General features: G+C 36.1%; 1 long non-coding RNA gene across 8 annotated transcripts in view; it reads left to right on the top strand.

Moving 5' to 3' along the window:
• The window catches only part of LOC149232623 (uncharacterized), a 59715-nt gene that overhangs the window by 17949 nt on the left and 26614 nt on the right, over positions 1-15152 (top strand). For 4 of the 8 annotated variants that reach the window (XR_016248177.1, XR_016248178.1, XR_016248175.1 and 1 more), the window contains one exon: positions 6649-6732. The exons of the other annotated variants lie outside the window; for them this stretch is intronic. This is a non-coding gene — a long non-coding RNA (uncharacterized LOC149232623). The remainder of the gene's footprint in view (positions 1-6648; positions 6733-15152) is intronic. 8 annotated transcript variants of the gene reach the window in all.

Genomic DNA, 15152 nt, shown 5'->3' with positions numbered 1-15152 from the left:
GATGGTGCATGTATGTTGAACATATTTCTCATGAAACCAGTCTTATAGAATACTTACAGCGGAGTGCAAACTAACACAGCTCACACCCAAAACTCAGAACTTTTTTAGAAAAAATTCAGAATTTAATAAGACAGAATATTACATGGAACTACCACGTCAACTTGGATGTCAGGGCCCATGAGGTCCTCCTCCTTCGTGTTTTGCATCCTTTTCCCATTATATCTAGTCTGTGGGCAATCCAACGTTTCAACGTTATTTTGGATCTTACCATCTCTGGAACCCCGAATCTATGGATCCATCCCTTGTGTAATGTATCTGGCGCGGGACCCACTGGATGATAACCAGCTCAACACTAATCCAATCCCATGCAAGGGTTTGCACCCTCATTACTACCAAATCCCCCTGCATCTACTTGTTTGAGGATGATCCAACCCGGTGCCCATCCGAGCCTTCATAGAGGTGTGCACCCTCTGCCAACCCCGAATCCAAATTCACTTCAAAGTGATCTGAGCATCCTCCACCTCAAACCATCACCTTCGCAGATGAGAGCGCCCGCTTGAAACGCTCAATCCATCTTGTCGTTTGAAAGTGATCCGTTCAACACCCATACGGTTCAATGCATGTAGCGTTGACCTCCCCTAACCTTGGGTGCCTATACCACCAAATAAGAAAGTATTATATAAGAGAATCTTCCCGGATGAGGTCTGGTCCAATTACGAGGTAATTACCCCTGGTCGGTCCCATACCCCGGATCACCAGCTGTGAACTGTTATGGAAAGAGGAATCTCATCCGGATGAGGTTCGGGCTATGCTCAAAGTAGCTCCGCCTTGCTAGGCCTAGATCTCGGACCATTGGATTTTTGTAGAAAATTTAAAGAAGATTGAATTCAAGGAAATTTGGGGAATTGTAAAGATCTCTTAAGACCATGGGCATCTACCTAGAACATCAAAATTCTTATAATGAAGGCCAAGGTCTAAACAAAGGTTGCTAGCAACATTGTTACTTGTCTATAGTGAATGAAAAGGGTACAAATAATACTCAAACTACACCAGATCCAAAGTAAAGGAAAGGCATGGTACCAAAGGCCAATTTCCCAAATTTAACACTACACAAGGTGATTTATGTAGGGCAATCTAGCTCTTCAAACTATTGCGTGCTAGCTAACTTCTTCAATGAGATAGGATTTCTTCATTCAACATCAAGAAGACATGAAGGTTTGAGTTACCATTCAAAGGGGTTACAGATCATGTTTTAAATTTGTGAATCTCACGATGTTACTACTGATTACAATTCTTAGTTACAATAATTTATAAGTGTGCATAAACCCATAGATTCATCATCTCATTAATTGATTAAGTGACCATCGTCGCTAATCAAATACTCATTTAGCACACATCATACAACTTAAATCATAACATGTAAGATAACCTACAATCATGGTTATGGCAGTGAGTTTCCTAATTCATAAACATATAAGAAAATTGAGAACTTATAAGATAATAGGTCAACTAAGTGAACTTCAGACAACCCGTCACAATCATGTAAATTATCAAGTAATTCATGAATAGGGCAACAATCACACCATTCAAGCATTCATTAACACCATGGAAAATTAAGATAGCTTGTCAACCATGAATTATATAATGATTCATGAATTATTTCATCAATGAAACATGACCATACATCTATCAGTAACATATGTAAAAATCCAACCAAATATGCATAAACCGTTATATTTATTTGAGTGAGTTAGATTAGATGGCAATTTAAGAAGGGACTTCCACTCTCCACCCAACCATAAGACACTTACACTTCAATCTCTCTTGCAACTAGCCACCCCCGAGTCAGATCCAAAGTATAAGAGGATGCTTGCATAGGGGGAATTCACACTAATGGATTAGTCAAACACTCAAGAGATGGAGTCCATTATTCAAGTGGTTCATCAACTAATCTCTGGTAGTAATCACCCTAGCAACTCACTTACTCTTTGAGTTTCAAAACATAGGGCTTCACCCAAATTCCATAGGCTATGTTTCTCAGTTCTAAGGGATAGAATCCACTATGAAGGTGGTTCATCAACCAATTAGCAAGCACTTAGCGGCCCATCGACCAATAAAAAGCACTAAGTGGTTCATCAGCATAACTGCAAGCACCCAATGGTTTAAGTAACCATTTAGTAAGAACTTAGTGGTTCATCAACAAAACAATAGACATTAGAATGGGTATATTGCTCAGTTCCAGGGATTGATTCCACTATGAAGGCGGTTCATCCACCAATTAGTAATCCCTTTGGTGGTTCATCAGTTAACAACAAGCACTAAGTGGTTCTTCAACCTAACTACAAGCACCCAATGGTCTAATCGTCCCTTCAAAAGGCACTTAGTGGTTCATAAGCCACACAATAAGCACCAAGTGTTCATTTATTCATTGAGCTTCATATCAAAGTCATGGATCACAAGCTCAAGGTCAATTCCAACGCTGCTCAACCATCAATATCATGCTTCATAGCTCCACATAGTTCAGGATCTCATTGAATGCACTTTGTTATCTCGAAATACCGGAGTTTCGAGAGTTTTCTCTCAAAGAGGTAGAGAGTATAAACCATCTCTCCCTCACGATCAATGATAAGTCCCAACAATGGATATCAGAACATAGAGAAAGAACAATCCAGCCAAGGGTTGGCCACAAAGAATCCAATAGTAAAGTCTGAGCCAAAGCAAATATGAAATCATGAATGATCCTACACAAGTTGGAGAGAGAAAGATACCTCTAGTACCCTTCACTATGCATGTATATATATTTTTCTTCTGGATCTCAATGTGTTCTGAGAGAGCACCGACTTGGCTCTTCCCAATGTTCCCCAAGGGCATAGTTTGGCTCTTTACAATGTTTCTTGAATGATCACATTTTTGGCTAACTCTTTTATCTGTGACATGGAAAAGGGAATGGGCACTACCCTTTCTTTCCAAAACCCCATTCCAATCCCTGCTCTCATAAATGAATTGTCAACAATTCTTCCAACTCTAGTTTGGCTCCATTCACATCATATTAAAATTCTTTCAGGTAATAGCTTCTCTTAGCTGCAAACAACTTCAACATTTAATTCGGCTGGGTATTGGTCATGGTTTTTCAAAACATGTTAGCAAGCAAGCTTCCCTCCGACCAAGGATTTGTAAGGTTGTCTCTTCCTCAATTGTTTTTAGTTAATTTTAAATAATAATTAGTAGATTTGTTTAATCAAAGGTTCAATCAGTCGTGGTTCTCCATGTTGGTGTTGTAGTCACAACTATCATTACAAAAAGCAGGGGTAGAATTGCATAAGTAGATGGATATGATAGTGTTTATTTTTTTATTTTATTAATATAGTGCTTCTCATACTTTAGACCTTCTAGCCTAGTGAATTTAGTTTCAACATTCATGAGTTGGCCTTTCTTTCCCATTAGGGGGTAGCTTTAAAACATTCCATACTTTAGTGATTGGACATAGTGTTGCAAAAACAATGGAGGGGGATTGAAACCAACAAATTTTCTCCTAAATTCTACCACAATGTAATGATTTTTTTCTCTTATTGATCCACTAACTAAAATTTATTTTGATTAATAGAAGGAAGCTTATTGTGATAACAACAATGAGGCCCTAGTAAAGTACTTTATCATTTATATCCCATCTAAGAACATGATCTAGGGTTGAATTCAAGAATTGTAGGATCCCTTTGATTGTCATATTGCAAGCATTAATAATGTAACCAAGGGGGTTTTATGTTTAGTTTAAGGAGGTCAAATTTTTTGTCCATCATGCAATGCAAGTCGTGTATCTATAGAAATATCTAAGTTCTTCTCACTATATGGAGTGAATACATTCTAGTTGAGGTTTCAGTCCAACCACATTTCCCTATTTAATTGAAGATCCCAAGACGTTTGGCCTACTATTAGCGTTTCCTAGAAAGAAAGGAATCAATTCATAGGAAAATTCATTTTCCATGATCTTGAAAGTGTGTTTCATCATAGGCCCATTAAGTGAATCTATGTCCAACTCAACCTATAGGGGAATTTTCCATGATCTTGAAAGTGTGTTTCATCAGAGGCCCAATAAGTGAATCTATGTCCAACTCAACCTATAGGGATACCCAAAAGAGTTATGGATATCTAGTTAGAGATCAAATTTAGCGCGCGCACACACACACACACCACATCAACTTTCTAAATACCTACTTCAATTTCCAAAGCTCATAACACTTTATTAAGGACCCATGCCCTACACTTTACCCTTCCCCACCAACCACCTTATGGTTAATCCATTGATTGTAAACCCCAAATCTCAAGTGACTCAAGAGAACTTGAGCCACACAATTTTCATGGAATAGTATGTATTTATGTCTTGTCAAGGGATAACAATAAGAGATGTCTACTAGAATTTATATCCATAGCTTGTACAAGTGACTTCCAATTGCATTAGAAGTATTTTCTTGAAATTGTGTGTGGGGCTAAATGTTAATTAGTTGTTGCATGACCTAAAATTGTGTATGAAGAGTCAATCTTGAAACTTTGTGAGGGATGAAGGTTATGGATAGTGACCATGGATTATGTGGGAAATGTTGTACACAAATCCGTGTGGTGGAGGGTTTATATAGTCATTACAATGGTAAAATTGTTTATATAAATATTTTTTGAATTGTCAACTTTCTTACCCAAGTGGAAGGATAATAGGGTTGTTTATTGAATGAGTTACTACGATGGTGGCCTTGCTGTCAATGAGTAATTTTTATTATGTAAGAACTTACTATTATTTTCAACCTCTTATTAAATCAAGCACCCAACTTTAAGGTGGTATTTTATGGGCCCAAGAATTAACATCTTTTTGTCAATCTGCTACTTTAGTTGCACTACTGTTACCTTATATAAACCTTCATAAGCATCCTTTCTAAATCATTTTGTCATATTCCACATGTACATTTTCCATCTAAGCTGCAAAAGGTTACACAAAGGTAGTAAGTCCATTATTCTATGATTTTATATGTTTTCTTTGTAAAATAAGACTAATATGTAAGTATTGTAGAAATTGGCAATTTCTATAGCTCCTCTGACAAACTATAGCAGAATCCAAGGTTAGCAAAACTCTTGAAGCAATGAAGTCAATTGAAGCACATAGAAAGATGTAAAAATACTACAATATGGTGATTCACCCATTTGGCATGTTAAAGAAGCATTGGGTAATCATTATGGGTAAGTCAAAGCGACAACCAACTCATCGCGTGGCATAGGCGTAGAGATAGAGTATACCCAGACTCTTAAATGTAAAGATAATTAACATCAAGTGAGCATGATATCTTCATAGATCAAGTATGTCGAACAATACCACATCGACAAACTACATGTTCATATGCATTCCTTGAGTTACAAATGAAGCATAGGGATTAAATATGAAAGTAACAAATAGAACACCGAGTCATCGTCCTTATTCTAATATGGCATGCATTTTTATTCTAAGTTTGTTATTTCAAAAACAATATAAATTGTCCTTTTTGGGCAGAGGGAGAGGACAATAGATAGTGACTTGAGTTTGAATTAATGTGTGCATTATTTTGTTTCATATAATACCATATAGTTAATCATTTTCTTCCATTGTGTATTCATGAGTGATTGATATCATTTAAAGTAGGTTCTTACATTTTTTTTAACTGAATATGATCACCTAGAGGGCCTTTGTGGATGTACAACATTGTTTGTAGTATAAATCCCTCACTATTTTGCATTTATTTTCATGTGAATTTGGTACGATGTTTTGTTACAACATTTTTTCAGCTACTATGTTTTAGTTTTTTATTATTGCTTTGTTATTTTCCATATTGCAAACAAGTTCTTGAAAAACATAAAATCACATTTAGAACATTTCAATGCTTCTGTAGACTAAGTTTACTTGATTTCTTAGAATAAGTTTGTATGCTTTCAATAGATCAAATTTTCATGCTTTCATAGATTAGTTTTGCAAGATTTCTTAGACTAATGTTCCATGTTTTCATAGACTAGAGTTATTCACTTTCTTAGACTAAGAGTATTTGTTTTAATATAATAACTTTACTATGCTTTCTTAGAGTAAATTTCCTACTTTCATAGTATATATTTATATGCTTTATTAGAGTACGTTTCGTTCTTTCATAAATAGTTTTCTATGCTTTCTTACAATACATTTCCTGATTTCATAAAATAGATTTATATGCTTTCTTAGAGTATGTTTCTTTCTTTCATAAGATAGAATCATATGCTTTGTTAGATTAAACTTCCATGCCTTTGTAGATTAAATTTATATGCTTTCATAGATTAAACTTTCATGCTTTCCTAGAATAGTTTTATACACTTTCATAAATTAGACTCAAATGCTTTCATAGAATAAATTTATCTGCTATCCTAGATTAACTTTCAAATATTTCATAGAATAAATATTCATTTGCTTCCTTAGATTAATGTTTCCATTTCTATCATAGAGTAATAATTGCTTTCATGTCAATCTATTCCTAGTAGAATTGAAAGCTAAATTCCTAGCATATACTTTGTCATATACTTCATAATTTTACCTACTTAGATTGATAATTTAATATAATAGAATTTAAAGCATAATTAATTGATCGACATTTTTGGTGTCATTGCTAGGGAAGTATACATAGGGTTTATCCTCCAATTTAGATTGCTCTTTAATTTATGCAACTTTGGAAAAGAGAAATGGTAAGACAAGAGGTAAGAACATGCACATCACATTGTGAGGTTTCTCCTAACCTTAGTTATTGAATTGCATTTCATTCTTAGTTGCATCCATTTTTGATTGCATAAGTTAAATTTCATTCATTTTAGAATGCATGTATAGAGAAAGAGATTCTAGAGGTAGATTCATTAGAGGATGAACTTCAATTCCACAATCACCTACCACCCCCACTAGATCACGTGGTGTAGTAAGAACCACATCACCATCCACATCACAAATTCCTACTTTTGCAGGTAGAAGAAGATATCATGAGGTACAAAGATCTGAAATTGGAACTAGAGAGGAGCCAACTTCTTCAACAAACACAGTTGTATATGAACCAACATCTTCAACTGAGGAAATAATATTTCTTTCTCATTCAACAGGAGAACAACTTGTTGCACAATAACTTGAGATACCTACCAAAGGAGAAGAAGAAGAATGAATCTTCTTTGGAAGACCAATAATTGAAGAACTAGATGAAGAGAATCCAATTGAAGAACCTTATTATCTTTGTTATGAAGAATCAATGACAGAAGGCAAAGGATAAGTATTCCTTCCTCCCAGTGGACATGAAATAATATTAGGAGAAGGAGGTGAAAGACAACCACTTGGGGGTGGTAGAGGAGGAAGAAGGATGCCTCTTGGAGGTGGAAGGGGTGGTATAGGAGGTAGAGAAAAAGGTGAAGATGGAGATGATGAAAATGAATAAGATCCTTATGGATTTCCCATCCAAGATACTGATACAAATGTTAACATGAAGAATATATCTCCTTCTGTACTTCCAAACTTCCATGGTATGAGATCATAAGATTCAGATACTTTCCTTTTTGAATTGGAAGTACTTTGCAGAAGTTATGATTACTTACAAGACGCTAAAAAATTGAGATTGTTTCTGACCACATTAAAAGATGGAGCTCTTAAAATTTTATGGGACTAGGCACTAACTCAGTAGGATCATGGGATGATATGAGCCAACTCTTTTTAGAAAAATATAAATACTATTGCATACAACATTATATTAAAGAGAAAATCTCTAAAATGATCTAAAAGGAGGGCTAGAATCTTGGGGACTTTGTAGAAATATTTCTTTATAATGTTAAAAGGGAAAAACTACACAAATTAGGATTTGATATCTTAAAAACCCATTTACTTAGAGCAATCAGTGATGAATGGATTGATCTCCTAAATCTAATGAATAAAGGGGATGTATCCCAACTTTCATTTGAGGAAATTTGTGAATTGTGTAAGCATATATCAAGAGGAAGGGGAATGTATGGCATTAGTCGTAGAGGAGGTATCATCTGATAAATCCTCCTACAAATCATAACAAACTGACTTTGATAAGCCATTGATGCTTGTTCCAGAAAAGGATAAGGGAAAAGAAAAGAAGGGGATACTTCTTAGTTAGAGTCGAGAAAATTGACTAAGGAGTATGACTCTAAAGAATCCTCAAGGAGTGAGGGAGGAAAAGATAAAGAATAGTAGGGGACAGTCAAGCTATCCCTAGATCAACCAAGTTTGGAGACTCAAGAGTTGACACACACATAACCAATGTAGCAAGAATAGTCAAACCAGCAAGAAAAGTTGACTATACCTTGAGAATTGTCTCATCTAGAACATTCGGCTCATCTAGAGGCTATTTCAAAAGGAAAGCAGACAGACAATGAGAAAATAGGTGAAAAATCGACAAAGCAAAAGCAAATAGAGGATAAAGAAACAAAGGAAATGGACACTAGGCAGGGAAAGACACAAAATGGACAAGAAAATCTAGTGCCTTTGTCAATTGTCCCAACAACAACAACAAAAACAACAGACTCAGTGTAGACAGATGAAACTTCATAAGGGAAAGAAGAGGATCAAACTAAGGATACAAAAATTGTAAATCCTACAGTATTAATGGGACCAAAAACTAAACTTACACAACCAAGTCTTGCACAACATCAGCAGCAAGCACTACGAATAGGGACCCCAACAAAGAAGATGAAGAAGAAAAAGAAGTAGCAAGTGGCCCCTAAAATATTTACAACATTACGACCTATCAAGAGGACAACATGAACCATCTCAGTGACATTTAACCCAAAGGAGGTCTCCAACAATCAAATTTTTTACCTATTTAATTATGTAAATAAATAAGCAACATTGATATGGAGGAATACATTAAGAAGGGTAGGAGAAACAAAAGTCGCAATAAATAAAAAGAAGTAGATTTCGAAAAAGTGTATCGACTTAGCATGGGAGAAGTTATATATTGGACCACTCAATATACAAATTCACTTAATAGACTCTTTATGATGTATATTTGGTCCGGAATAGATCATTATATTATTTTACATCCATCATGATGATTTTAGAGTGGAAAAAGTGTAGGAATCAACTCATAGGACCATTTTTATCGACATGTCCCAATTTGGTGAATTAAGTTCTAAAACCTTCGGAAAGTAGTTTAAGGCATCAAATAGCATTTTTTGTGGGTAAAACTTTTTCTCGTAAGCACACACTCCCTATCACTATTATACACATAAATATCTTTCCAACTGTGTAAAAATCACCTCAATCGAAGTCCATACACAAAAAATTATGCCACCCAACAATTGATCTTCCTGTTTTAACCACCATTATAGGAATCAACTCACAGGACCATTTTTACCGACATGTCCCAATTTGGTGAATTAAGTTCTGAAACCTTAGGAAAGTAGTTTAAGGCATCAAATAGCATTTTTTGTGGGTAAAACTTTTTCTCTTAAGCACACACTCCCTATCACTATTACACACATAAATATCTTTCCAATTGTGTAAAAATCACCTCAATCAAAGTCCATACAAAAAAAATTATGCCACCCAACAATTGATCTTCCTGTTTTAACCAACATTATTCGAAGGGATGTCACATCATGCTCCATTATTTAGGGAAAAAGGGTTAGCCATGTGATCATGATGAAGAATACTCTAGAAGAGCCCATATTGTAATTCCAGTTAAGAGTTGAAGGAGCCAAACTTAACCACTAATAGGCTATCGGGTTGTGTTATAACCAGGCCACGAGGAGGAGAAGGGGTTCCATTCTATTCGAGTGCATTTTGTTCCATATATGAGAAAAGCAACCAACTAGTGGATAGGGATAGAGAAATAAGACATGGTTTGTGCATTGTAGAAACCCCTAGACCACATGTCTCACTTCTTTGTACATGCATCCATTTTCCATTCAGAGAAAGGGGGCAGGGAAACCTCACCTTCCAATTGTGTTTACTCCTGAAAGGGTTTCCTAGGTTATGTCTTGTATCAACTGTGGTTTGTGAGTTTTGTTTCATTTTCCATTGTTTTTTGCATATTTTATCTAATGTGTGCATATGCATAACATAATAATTATTGAATCCATAAATCTAAGGAGAAATTAACCCTCATAGTGTATATTTTGGATTTTAAGTATAATTTCATTAGGTGTGTTGCAACAAATTGTCTAGTGGAATACCACAATAGTTTACAGATCATATTGGTATCAAAGTCAAGTTTCTTTGGGTATATTGTTGGGAGTTGCATGGGATTCAAATCAGCTAAGTCAAAAGTCATAAAACCCTATACATGGCAGAATAATACGTCAATAACTATCAAGATCCCGTAGAGGAGAGGTTTGTGCGACTTGGAGCACAAATCGCAGATATAAACCATAATGTGAGCCTCCTCATGGTGGCCCTAAATAAATAAAATCAGGCTATCCAAAGAAGAAGAAGGTTCTAACACGATGGTCGAATTGGAGGAGAAATCAACAGATTGAGAAAAACCAGAGAGGGAATCAAAGAAAGAACCTGGAAAGGAAGAACCTAATTCGAGTGTCATGAACCATTCTTAGTCCCTATGAAAAATGGAAGTAAAGGTTGACATCAAGACATAGCAGGGTGAGGTTGGTGCTCTGAATTTGAATCACTGGTTGTAGTAATTAGAAGTTTATTTTAGATTTCATCATATAGAGGAGGAACATGATATTCCATTTGTTCAATTGAAATTAGAGGGTAATGCCCTGACCTAGTGGAAAAATCACAGAGAGACCCTGAGGTTGGAAAGATATCCTCTAGTGACTAAGTGGGAGGATTTCAAAACTCTTATAAAGTCACAATTTTACAATATTGAGTGTATAGAGGACCAATGGATCTGGTGGAATTACTTCAGGTAAAGGAAGGTGTAGAGTGTACAAGAGTACACCATAGAATTTCGAAAGATGGACATAATGTTGGGCATCTCCCTAAAGAACCTAGAAAAACTCCTCAATTATCTGGGTGGTCTACATAGTCGTCTGCAAAATAAGTGATGTTGTTCAAACCTAGTTCAATGGATGAAGTTTATATATAGGCATAATACCTAGAGAACAAAATCTAGAAGAGAGGGAAATCAAGTGGGTCAAATAAGAAAGAGCACTAGGAAGCTTCCAAGGAGGGGAAGAAGAAGTTGCAAGGGGAAACAAACAAAAATATAAAATCCATAACACACCAATGCAAATATACCAATAACCAATACAACCATTGTAACATTGATAGTCATATAAATAAGAAGTGTTGGAAGTTGCATCCAGAGCTCAAGTCAAAGAACAAAAAGAAAAATGCTAAGAAGAAAACTCTCATGGCCACTAATTCGAGCAACCAAGTGGAAAGCAACTCAAACATGGATAAGAATAATTTTTGTCCATCAGTGCAAAATGGAGTGAATTTGAGTAGCCTCCAGCAATAGGAAGAGAAGGAAATGACTAAAATCTTCCATATAAAGATACGAGTCAAGAAGACAAAATCAATGTTCTGTTCAACTGAAGTTCACAGATGAATCTCATTACAACAGAGGTGGTAAAAAAATTGGGATTAGAAGTTCATGATCATCCAAGCCCATATCAAATGGGATGTGTAAATAAGGATGTGAAAATAAAGGTAATCAAACAATGCAAAATCATATTTTTTTACCAGTGCTAATTTCATTGATGAAGTAGATCTAGATGTACTTATCCTTGATGTATGTGGAGTGGTGTTTGGAAGTCACTATATTTACATGAAGGATGCAATATTCATGTGGAGAGCCAACAAATACCACCTAAGGAAGGATGGAAAATCCTTCACCATCAACGTGCACAAGGGTAAGTCCAAAATCTCACTGGTAAGTGCCAACCAAGCCAAGAAATTGATTAATTCTAGCAACAAGTATGCTATACTATTTTTAAGTGAAAATCGATCTGCAGAAGAGTCAATGAGAGCAAAGTCATCCTTGGACGAGTGTACTAAGTAATATAAACAATAATTGGAAGAGTGTTTGCATGCATACAAGGGAGTGTTCCAGGAGCCTAAAGGGATATCACCCAACAGGGAAGTGAAGCACGAGATTCAACTATTGTCGGACTCCCTGGTTCCAAACATTGGGTTGTATAGGCATTCCATTATAGAAGCTAGTGAGGTGAAGAAGCAATTGTAGCAGTTATTGGAACAAGGTTTCATTCGACCAAATGCCTCATCATGTGGGTTTCCCATCATCATTGCATTAGAAAAGGATAGGACTTGGCAGATTTGTATCGATTACAGGGTGTTAAACAAAATTATGTTAAATAAAATGTACCCCCTTCCCGAGATAGATGATATGTTGGATTAGTTGCAACAAACCAAATACTTCTCCAAGATGGACTTAAAGTCTGGATATCACCATATTGAAGTAAGAGAAGAAAATACTTGAAATATCGCATTCAAAACTAAACAAGGTTTGATGATGAGCGGTTAGTCATGCCATTTGGCCTATGCAATGCACCAATTGTCTTGTGCAATGCACCAGCTATGTTTATCAGGTTAATGAATGATATATTATGCCTGTTTATATATTTATTTGTTATTGTCTATTTGGATGATATATTGGCAGTTCTACTTGGGAGGAGCACATTTCACATTTGATGCAAGTGCTAGAGACATTAAAGAAGCACCAATTGCTCAAAAATCTCAAGAGTGTGAGTTTGCACAACAATATTTGGTGTATGTGGGTTATGTGATAAGTGGAGAAGAGTTGAAGATAGATCATGCCAAGATAGAGGTCATCATGAAGTGGCCAATGCTTATGAATGTTTCTGAAGTCAAGAGTTACATTGGGGCAACATAGTACTTAAGGAAATTCATAGCCATGTTTTCAACAGTAACAAAACCACTCCACACCATAAAAGCAAGTGGGAAGAGTTTCTAGTGGGGAAAGGGTTAGTATAGGGCCTTTGAGGAGCTAAAGAAGAATATCATTCAAGCACTAGTTTTGGCATTACTGAACTTGCAACACCCCTTTGAAGTGGAGACAGATAAGAGTGGGTATGCATTGTGAGCGGTCTTGATGTAAGAGAGGAAGGCATGTATGCTACCATTCTGAAGTATTTCATGAGGTGATTCTCAACTATCCTACATACCACAGAGATCTATTTCCTGGTGCAAGTTGTGAAAATATGGAACCACTATTCGATGGGAAAGGAGATGGTAATCCACACAAAACACCAGCCACCATAATACCTACAGGTCCAAATTAAGTTACAACACACCAGACATTACAAGTGGATAGGGTTTCTACAAACAGTTTCACGTAGTGATCAAGTACATGAATGGAAGAACAAACAAGTTGGCCAACATGCTTTCAAGGCCACCCATATCAAATATCATAGCTTTGGGAACTTGTATGCACATGGAGCCATTCACCAATGATGCATACAAAAACTAGGCATATTCAAAGTATGAGAACCTTAAGGAGGTGTTTCAGCAGTTGCAGAGCTAGAGTCCTATGCACGATGGTGACAACACAATTGACTACCATTTATAGGATCGGTTACTCTACATGTTGGATAATTTATGTGTTCCTAAAGGTGAGCAACTACAACTAATTAGAGAGGCTCATGCCTCTGAGGTTACAAGGCACTTTGGTGTAGTTGATACAGTGGCCAAATTGTAGAGGTATGTGTATTGGTCCATGGTGCAAGAAAAAGTAACTAGGTTCATAAGAGGATGCATGCTTTGTTGTACTAGCAAGCCTAGTAACAAGAAACATAGTCTATATCATCCCTTACCTATACCCACTCGTCCTTGGAAAATCATTTCTATGGACTTTGTGGTATGTTTACCAACAACTAAGAAGGGACATGATTAGTTATTGGTGGTAGTTGACAAGTTCAACAAGATGTGTGTTCTAATGCCCTATAAAATGACCATGAGTGGGAAAGAAGCAATGAACTCGTTCTTTGGACAAGTTTGGATGCACTTTGGGATACCAAGGAGCATAATTTCAAAAAGGGACATGTGATTTCTTAGTGCATTTTGGACTACATTTTTGGAGAAGATGGACACAAAATTAAAGAGGTATACAACGTTCCATCCACAAACAAACGGGAAAACAAAATAATCAATAGGACTTTGTTGTGACTTTTGAGGGTTTACAATCAAAATCATTTGAAGACTTGGGATAAAAATATGGTATATATGCAAGACTTTTATAACAAAGTAGTCCACACTTATACTAGTAAGTCCCCATTTGAAACTTGTTTTGGATATTTTCCACAATCACCTTTAGATATTGAGTATGGACAACATGTAGGAGTAAGGGAGGAACTTATGAGGGATGGCTTAAGGGAAGAAAAAAATGTTGAGAATATCAAGAAAATCCATCTATAGGTACAAGAGGCACTACAAAAGTCACAAAAAAAAATATAAGGCCATGCATGATCAACACATAACAAGGAAGTCCTTTAAAGTAGGAGACAAAGTATGTTACAATTGAGCAAGGAATGGTTACAGAGTCTTGATAAGAATATCAAGGCTTTGTATTATGGTTCCTTTGAGCTACTGTAGAAGGTGGGAGATGATGCCTATAGACTCGGTCTACCCCCATATATGTGCATTTACTCAATGGTGAATGTAGAGAAACGGAAACTCTATGAGCCTTCCATGCTACATCGAGAAGAGGAAGAGGTCCTACCTTTTGTAGATGATTTTACACTAGATGCTTAGATAGAGTTGACCGATGATACAATTTTGTAAAAGTCCAGAACTAAAAGACAAGGACAACATGACCTTTGGAATATTAGGTTGAAAGGACATCTTCCAGAAAAGGCTAAATGATACACCTGAGAGGAGGTGGAGGAATTCAGTAAAATATTTTGGGACCAAAAGCCTCCCAAAATGGGGAGGTGTGATATGGAATGGACCATTATATTATTTTTCATCCATCTTGATGTTTTTCAATTGGAAAATGTGGAGGAATAAGCTCAATGGATTATTTTTACTAGTGGGTTGTGTTATAACTGGGCCACTTGGAAGAAAAGGAATTACATTATGTTTGAGTGCATTTTGTTCCATAGATGAGTAGAGTATCCAATTGTGGATAGGGATAGAGAAAATTGACAACGTGTGTGCATTGTAGCAACCCACGAGC

Source organism: Pinus tabuliformis, chromosome J (assembly GCF_031772625.1).
Source record: "Pinus tabuliformis cultivar Carrire ecotype Pingquan chromosome J, CPIR1, whole genome shotgun sequence".
NCBI lineage: Eukaryota > Viridiplantae > Streptophyta > Pinopsida > Pinales > Pinaceae > Pinus > Pinus tabuliformis.
This window is presented reverse-complemented; position numbering and strand designations above follow the sequence as displayed.